Consider the following 9598-nt stretch of genomic DNA (forward strand, 5'->3'; position numbering starts at 1 on the left):
AATATAGATGTCTAACCAATGTACTGTATACTTGACACTAATTTAAATAAATAAATTTATTTAAAAAAAAGAAGTACAAACGGTTAGTTACAAAATAGTCACAGGGATGTGGAGTACAACATTGGGAATATAGTCAATGATATTGTAATAGCTATGTACAGTGCCAGATGTGTTCTAGGGTAATCAGGGGGAACACTTCATACATTATATAATTGTGTAACAATTGTCATGTGTACCTGAAACTTATTAAAAAAAAAAGAGTGGTATCAGAAACATGATAGAGTGAGAGACGTCCCCAGATCTCTCCCCTTGAAACAATGATAAGCTGATCATCTAATCTAAAGCTCAACAAAAAACACGTAAGCTTCACACCAGCACGTCTTAGCGTGGGATTTGCGCATAAGAACTACATAGGACAGAATCCCAGGAGTTGGGCAGAAGAATGGGAGAAACAAAGAAGTTGTCTCTTGCAGCCTTAGCTCCTTGCAGAAGGAGGGTTAGAGGAGAAGGTGTGGCAAGTTCCCTGAACAACCCTGCCTAGGAGAGCTGAGAGCTCCACACGTCCAGTGGCGAAGCTCAGGAATTAGGGCAAAAAGCAGAGAAGTGGAGATGGCAGAGAAGAGGAGAAGGCAGAGAAACAACAGTTGAATATTGCCAGTCACCATTGCAAAACAAGAAGCTGGATTGCAGCTGCCATCTACCAACCTAGAGGGTCCCTCCTCCTATATCCTCCAAGACCAAACACTGCAGAGCCCCAGGGTAATCTGAGCAAACACTACCAATACTGTTGCTATCACTGAAAGAGACTGAGACTGAGGGTAGCGAGCGGGATTAAATGCCTATAAGAAAAAAAAAAAAGGCATTATTAAGACTTTATAGAGAGCAAGTTTCCAAGAATGTTTGAAACAAGGAGAACTGGAAAATTTAAATAGACTGATCAGCAGTTTGGAAATTGAAATAATCATCAAAAACCTACCAAAAAGTAAAAGTCCAGGACCAGATGACTTCACCAGTGAATTCTACCAAACATTCGAAGATTTAATACCTATTCCCCTCAAAATCTTCCATAATATCGAAGAGGAGGCAATGCTTCCTAACTCATTCTATGAGGCCAATATTACCTTGATACCAAAACTTGGTTAAGATAACACAAAAAAGAAAACTGCAGACAAATATCTCTTATGAACACAGATGCAAAAATCCTAAATAAGATACTAGCAAACTGAATACAGCAACATATTAAAAAGATTATTCACCATGATTAGGTCGGCTTCATCTCAAAGGAACAGGGATGGTTCAACATACACAAATTGATTAATGGGATACATCACATAAACAAATTAAAAAATAAGAATCATATGATCATTTCAATAGATGCAGAAAAAGCCTTCGACAAGATACAGCATCCATTTATGATCTAAATTCTTAACAAAATTGTTATAGGAGGAAAGTACCTTAACAAAGTAAAGGACATATATGACAAACCCTCAGCCAACATTATACTGAATAGTGAAAAACTAAAGCCTTTCCTCTATGATCAGGAACAAGACAAGGCTGTCCACTATCGCCACTGTTATTCAATATAACATTGGAGGTCCTAGTGAGTGCAATCCGGCAAGAGAAAGATTTAAAGGCATCCAAATAGAAAAAGAAGTCAAATTGCCACTATTTGTGGATGACATTATTCTCTAGATAGAAAACTCTAAAGACTTCACAAGAACACTACTAGAATCAATAAGCAAATACAGTAAAATCTCTGGATACAAAATCAATGTTCAAAAATCCATAATGTTCCTATACTGTAAATAATGAAGTATCAGAATAAGAAGTTGAAAAAATAATTCCTTTTGCAATTGCAACAAAAAAGTAAGAATACCTACTTAACAAAATGTGTGAAGGACCTATATAATGAAAACTATAAGATCCTATTAAAAGAAATTGAAAGAGATACAAAGAAATTGAAAGATATTCCGTGTTCTTGGATTGGAAGAACCAACATAGTTAAAATGACATTATTACCTAAAACATTATACAGTTTTAATGCAATCTCCATCTAAATCCGATCGGCATTTTTTAAAAAATAGAACAAAAAATCATCAAATTTCTATAGAAGCACAAAGGACCCTGAATTGCCAAAACCATCTTGAGAAAAAAAGAACAATGCTGGAGGTACCACTCTTCCTTACTTCAAATTATACTACAAAGCAACTATAATTAAAACGGTATGGTATTGGTAGAAAAACAGACACAGAGACTAGTGGAACAGAATCTAATGTTCAGAAGTAAACTGATGTTTAATGGGCAAATACTTTTTGATAAAGAAGCCAAAAACATATAGTGGAGAAAGAAACACCTCTTCAATAAATGGCACTGGGAAAACTGGAAAGCCACCTGCAAGAGAATGAAACAAGACTGTTGTCTATCACCACACACTAAAATGAAATCAAAATGGATTAAGGACCCTAATGTAAGACCTGAAACAATAAATTGCATAGGAACTAAGCTCCTGGATCTTAGACTTAAAGAGGATTTTATGAATTTGACCTCAAAGGCAAGGGAAATAAAAGCTAAAAAAAAAAAAAATGGATGGGACTACATTAAACTAAAAAAGCTTCTGCACAGCAAAAGAAACTGTCAACTAGTTAAAGAGACAATCATCTGAATGGGAAAATATATTTGCAAGGAATGCTTCTGATAAGGACCTAATATCCAAAATATACAAAGAACTCATACAACTCAATAACAACAAGAAAACAAATGATCCAATTAAAAAATGGGCAGAGAATCTGAACAGACACTCTTCCCAAGAAGACAGAAATGGCCAAGAAACATGTGAAATGATGCTCGACATTGCTAGTTATTAGGGAAATGCAAATCAAAACCACAATGAGACACCATCTCATATCTGTTAGAATAGCTGTTATCAACAGGACAAGTAATAACAAATGATGGAGAGGATGAGGAGAAAAGGGAACCCTCATACACTGCTGGTGGGACTGCAAACTGGTACAGTCACTATGGAAAACAGTATGGAGGTTCCTCAGAAAACTAAGAATTGAGCTACCATATGATCCAGCAGCCCCACTACTGGGTATTTACCCCAAAGACTTCAAAACATTTATCTTAATATATATCTGCACACTGATGTTCATAGCAGCATTATTCACATTGGTCAGGACCTGGAAGCAACCAAAGTGTCCTGATAGATGATTGGCTAAAGAAGCAGTGGTACATATATACAATGGAATATTACTCAGCTATAAGAAGAGATAACATACTGCAGTTTGCAAAAACATGGATGGATCTTGTGAACCATTTTTCTAGTCAAATGGCACAAAATGAGAAAATATAATAAATAATCTTAAAATGATTGATGTGGAGATGGTCTCCTGAAGAGAACAAGGGGCTATCTAGTTCTATGTTTCTCACTTAATCACACTTAATCATGAATTATTTCCTAAACTTCTGACATGATTTCAAATTAAATGAACAAAGAAGTGTTTTAAAAATAAGAAAAATAAGAAACTACGTCATTCTTATGTTTTTCAGCATAGGTCTGTATAAATCCATTTCTTTTTTATATCATCTCTCCTAAGCTTCAGTAGAAAAGTATTATTGTCATTACCTAGTTGATAATCATTTTTCTTTTTAATTATAGTTCTACACATATACTACACTCCACAGTCTTGCTATTATAGTATTTAGTAAAGAGTAGCTTTTGGTATAAAAGGGACTAGGATTGTGCCTTATTTTAATTCTTTTGGTTAATTGAGGTATGATTACATAAATGGGTCATATTCTTTCAGGGAAAATGTGGTACCAACAGGGTCTTCCTCTGAGATGATTGTGCTCACCACAGAACCTTCTTGAACTGGACTGGACCTTGGAGAACATCCAGTGCAGCATTTCCCTGAGTGTCAAAGTGTGCTCCTTGGAACACTATTGCTAGAATGTGACCAGTGAAAGGGGTTACTGATCAATTAAGTTTTAGAAACACACTGCACAGTTCGTTTTTTTTCTTAGAGGTTCTCAATCTATGTGAGAACACTTGAGGGTTCTGAGAAATATTGCAGTAGAAGAACCTGCTTAATTCTATCCAGAGTTATACTCTTTTTTTGCATAACACTTATTAACATTCCAGCAAATGAAGTTCTTGATGGCTGCACTCGACAAAAACTGATTTAGGCAATCTTGTTATTTATTGATTAGAAAACCCAGTATCTGTGAGGGGAAGTGACTAACCCAAGGTTGCTAGCTCCTTAGTAGCAGAGCTGGGGCAATACATCAAGTGTTGCTAGGTGCAATATACTTTAGCACCTTTCAGTGAAGGTTATGATACTGAGGATAATGACAGGACAAAGTGCTACTGTATTTCTGTCTACCCCTTTGCTTCCCTTTTAATATGCCATAGATTTATTTCTCATGGTATTTTTCTCTAAAGTAGTTACCATGACATCCATCATATAATGCCTTTTGGTACTTTAACTTTTCTCATCAATGTTATAGGCAATAAACTCTGATTTACACCTTTTAACTATGTAATTTCTCTAGTTCTTCATGTGGATAGATTTTTCTCACCCTGAGGTCTCAATCCAAATGCTACCTCTACAGTGGGGCCTCCCCTGACCACTCTAATTGTCCTTTCCCCTTCCACATTCATTGTTCTATATTGCAGCACTATGCTCCTTTCTTTTATGTCACTGCACGGCTGTCTTGTTTACCATGTGTCTTCATCATGGTACCTGGCCCATAGTAGGTATTCAATAAATATTTATTGAATGAATGAATAAAACAAGGAACTAAAATTGTCTCTGTCAACAGTTTCCATTCAACAAAAGTGTCTTTCCTCATCTTCCTCGATCTAGTTTCTTTATAACACTTTCTTCCATTGGAGGATCTTCTGGGTAATTTGTGGGATGCCTGCACATTCTACCCATGGACCCAAGTCAAATGACACCATTTATCTCCTTCATTACAGTAAAGATGTGATTCAGTATTCCCCAAAGAAAGCCTTTTAAGATTTCTAGAAGTTTAGTGGGGAGATTTAGTGGAAACATTTGCCAGGAAGGTGATAGATGAAAAACAAGTCTACAGCACAGAAATGACATACTTTGATTGATGTGGTAGATTAAATTACTGTTCAAATATATCTATTTCTTCCTCCTAACTCCGTGGGATGAGTACATCTTCCTACCCTTTGACTTTGAACTCAATCATATAACTTGCTTTGGTCAGTGGCATGTTAACAGACATGATGTAAGCAGAAACATGAAATATGCACATGTCTCTTATGCTTCTCCCATCACCATAAGAAGAGCTGTATCTTCAACTTGGGTCCCATAATAAATATGCGTAAGCAGAACTGAGCCTGTCCTTTAGTAAGGAACCAAGCCTGGCTGAACCTGGAGCTTGAAGCAGAGCTGATCCGTTGAACTTAGTCTAGATCAGCCGACTATTGTCTTGTGAATGAGACAGATCCATGAATGAGAGCCAATGGTAGTTCTTTAGAGTCATTTAATTTGAGGTGTTTGTTTAATTTTTTGTTTGTTTTTACTAGTAATAGGTGATTCAGGTTAATCTGCTAATTTTATCAGAGCATTTCAGGTATCTTTGAATACTTTATTATGGTCTTTTTAGGATATCTTTAGGATAATGCTTACTAATGTCTTTTCAGCCTAGGGAGAGACCCATTTTTGTTTTGATAAGATAGCTGGAAGATTATCAATTTAGCTACTGCCTAAGATTGAGAGGTGGGATGGAGCTAAATTGATCTGGACAAAAAAGGAGGAAGATGTTGAATGAGGACAGGAACAAGAAAGAAGAAAATGGCAAACTGGCAGCTAGTTGTTAAAGAGGAACTTGGAGGAGAGATGCCTATAGAGGATTTTGATTAGTTGTTTGCTCTTTGAAGTAAACTTTTTCCTTCACCTCACCACAAAATCTCCAGCAAAATCTACATCATCCACTACTAGTTTATAGATTGCTTTTTTTTTTTTTTTTTTGATATGGTGTAGTTCTGAATTCTGCTTTGGGGTTGACATGTGATATGGTGCTGAATTCTGCTTTGGGGTTGACATGGGCAGTACCAGAGGCTAAACAAAGGCTTAGCCTTTAACGCCTAGGTTAGAACTGTTAACAATTGAAGTACCTTATAAAATGCAGGAAGGGGAACCACTCAAGGAAGGAAGCAATTCTTCTAAAACCTAATGGCAACTTTGTAAGCTCTAGGTGTTCCTAAGTTCCTTTTTTTTTTCACTGCCTGCCCTCCCAACCTTGCTTTCTCCTTGCTTTTGCTTTCTCCTTTCTCTTTTCTGTCCAGATCTGGATTAGTATTTGAGGGATACCACGAAGGCTCTCCTACTTATTCCAAAGTCTTAACTACTGGTCTGTCCTAGTACCTGAAACTCCAATATTACAGGTTCATTCATTTGGATTCAGTTGTCATTTGTTTTAAAATGCAATGACAGGCATATAATGGATACTCAAGAAACATTTGCTGAATGGATAAACATTTTAGTAGGAACTTGTTTATAAAAGACGTGCATTGGAGTATGTATTTTGTTGGGGGTGGGTAGGATACAATATAATTACTTTATCTTGTTTTACTTTTTAGATTATGAAATAATCCAAACAGGAAAGTCTAAAGATCCATATAATAAATACCCATTACTCTAACCCAAAGTTAATAAATGCTAACTTCTCTCCTTGTTGTAAGAAATAAAGTGCTATAAAGTTGCAGCCTCCTTTGTACTCCATTCTCCCTGATTATATTGCTCTCCTCTCTCTTAGCTGTATCCTGTATCCTGTAGTAAGTGTGTGTGCTTCCCATGCATGTTACTATATAATTTTGTGTGTTTTCACAGATATATACAATATGCTTGTTTTTAAAACTTTACATAAATGACTTCTTGGGTACATGTCATTCTGCAACTTGAATTTTTTAAATTTAACATTATGATTATATTTATCCTGATTGATACATGTACATGCAGATCATTCATTTTACTTGCTGCCTTGTATTACATTGTATGAGTATAATATAATTTATACATTTCTCTTTTGATTAATACCTAGATTGTTTCCTATTACAATGCTATGGCAAACACCCTTGAACATGCTATTTTTTTATGTGTGCAAGAGTATTTCTAAGATAAATAACTAGAAGTGGACTTACTGGGCATTAGAGAATGTACATATTGAGATTTGACTAGATACTGCCAAATTGCTCTCCTAAAGTATATGAAATTCCACCATTATAGGAAATTGCTCTTTTCTCTGTTTTCTTGGCAATTTTTGGTATTGTCAAACTTTGCATTTTTCCAGTAGGACCTCCAATGTTATAATGAATAACAGTGGCAATAGTGGACAGCATTGTCTTGTCCCTGATCTTAGCGGGAAGGTTTTTAGCTTTTCACTGTTAAGTATAACGTTGGCTGAGGGCTTGTCATATATGGCTTTTATTATGTTAAGTTACTTTCCTTCTATACTGATTTTGATAAGTGTTTTGATCATAAATGTATGTGATATCTCGTCGAAGGCTTTTTCTACATCTGTTGATATGATTATGTGATTCTTATTTTTTACATTGTTTACAAAGTGTATCACATTAATCGATTTGTGTATGTTAAACCATCCCTGCACCCCTGGAATGAAGCCCACTTGATCATGATGTATAATATTTTTAACATGTTGCTGTATTCGGTTTGCTACTATCTTATTTAAGATTTTTGCATTTGTGTTCGTGAGAGATATTGGTCTGTAGTATTCTTTTTTTGTGTTACCTTTACCAGGTTTTGGTATCAAAGTAATATTAGCCTCATAAAATGATTTGGGAAGTATTGCCTCCTCTTCGATTTTTTGGAAGTGTTTGAGGAAAATAGGTACTAAATCTTTGAATGTTTGGTAGAACTCACTGGTGAAGCCATCTGGTCCTGGACTTTAATTTTTTGGTAGGTTTTTTATGATTGTTTCAATTTCCATACTGCTGATCAGTCAATTTAGATTTTCCAGTTCTTCTTACTTCAGTCTAGGAAGGTTGTATTTTTCTAAGTACTGGTCCATTTCTCCTAGGTTATTAAATTTGATGTTATATACTTTTTCATAGTATTTTTGCATGATCCTTTGTATTTCTGCAGTGTCTGTTGTAAGTTTTGCTCTAATTTTCATTATTTTTTCCTTCTGCTGACTTTAGGCTTCATTCATTCTTCGTTTTCTAGTTTTTTAAGATGAGGCATTAGGTTATTTATTTGGGCTTGTTCTTGTTTTTGGAGAGGGGCTGTAATGATATGAACTTTCTTCTTATGACCACTTTTGTCGTGTCCCCAAAATTTTGATATGTTTTACTATCATTATCATTTGTTTCTACGTATCTCTTGATCTCTCTTTTTATTTCTTCCCTGACTCAGTTATTCTTCAGTAGCATGTTGTTTAATCTCAATGTATTTGTGCTTCCTCATGATTTCTTTTTGCAGTTCATCTCTAGTTTCAAAGCATTGTGATCAGAGAATATGGTTAGCATGATTTCAACACTCTTATATTTATTGATGCTATCTGTGTCGATTCTTTAGACTATTCCAGATGATCTGTGCATATCTGACAGTGAGGTATTTAGGTCCTCTGTGATAGTGTTTTGGTCTGTTTCTCCCTTTAGTTCTGTTAGTAATTGCTTTACATATTTTGGGGCTCCCTGATTGGGAGGATAAATATTAATAAGTGTTATGTTTTCTTGGTGCATGATTCCCTTTATCATTATGAATTGTATCTCAATATCTCTCTTTACCTTTTTTTTTTATTTTGAAGTGTATTTTGTCCTAAATTAGTACCATTACTCCCACTTTTCTCTGAATGCCATTTACTTGAAATATCATTTTCCACCCTTTCACTTTCAGTCTATATTTGTTTTTGGAACTGAGATGTGTCTCCTGGAGGCAGTGTATGGTTGTTTTTTGTTTTTGTTTTTGTTTTTTTGAACCAATCTGCAACTCTGTGCTGTTTTATTGGTGAGTTCAGTCCATTTACATTTAGGGTGATTATTGAAATATGAGGTCTTCTTATAGCCATTTTATCTTTTGCTTTGTGGTAGCTCCGTGTTTCCATTGCTTCCATGTCCTTGTGTATCTTTTTTTTTTAATTTGAGTTGGGTTTTGTGGGTTTTCCCTCTGGTCCCTCTTGTTTTATGATATATACTTAAGTTCTGAATTTTTGGCGTGTGGTTACCATTATGAATATGTAGAGGATAGTTATATACGTATTGTAGTCCATTTTCTTCTGTGCATGCCATATCTCTATTCCTCTTTGTGAATTTGGATCTTTGAATCCTCCCCTTTTCAGTCTTTGTTGTCTCCATTTGTTTCCTATGTGTACTAAATATTCATTAATATCTTGCAATAGCAAAATTTGTTCTTATTATTTAAGCTTATAATGCCTTATTCTTAGTAAGGGTTGCATTCCTCTGCTTCTATTGGCTTGCTAGTCACTTTCTCATAGTTATGCTTTTTTTCCCCATTTTATTTTAGGTGAGCTGAACCCTTTCAGTATCTCCTGTAGTGCAGGCCTCGTAGTGGAGAATTCCCTCAATTTTTGTATGTTCATATCTACA

The sequence above is a fragment of the Pteropus alecto genome, unplaced genomic scaffold, assembly GCF_000325575.1.
Source record: "Pteropus alecto unplaced genomic scaffold, ASM32557v1 scaffold501, whole genome shotgun sequence".
Classification (NCBI taxonomy): Eukaryota; Metazoa; Chordata; class Mammalia; order Chiroptera; family Pteropodidae; genus Pteropus; species Pteropus alecto.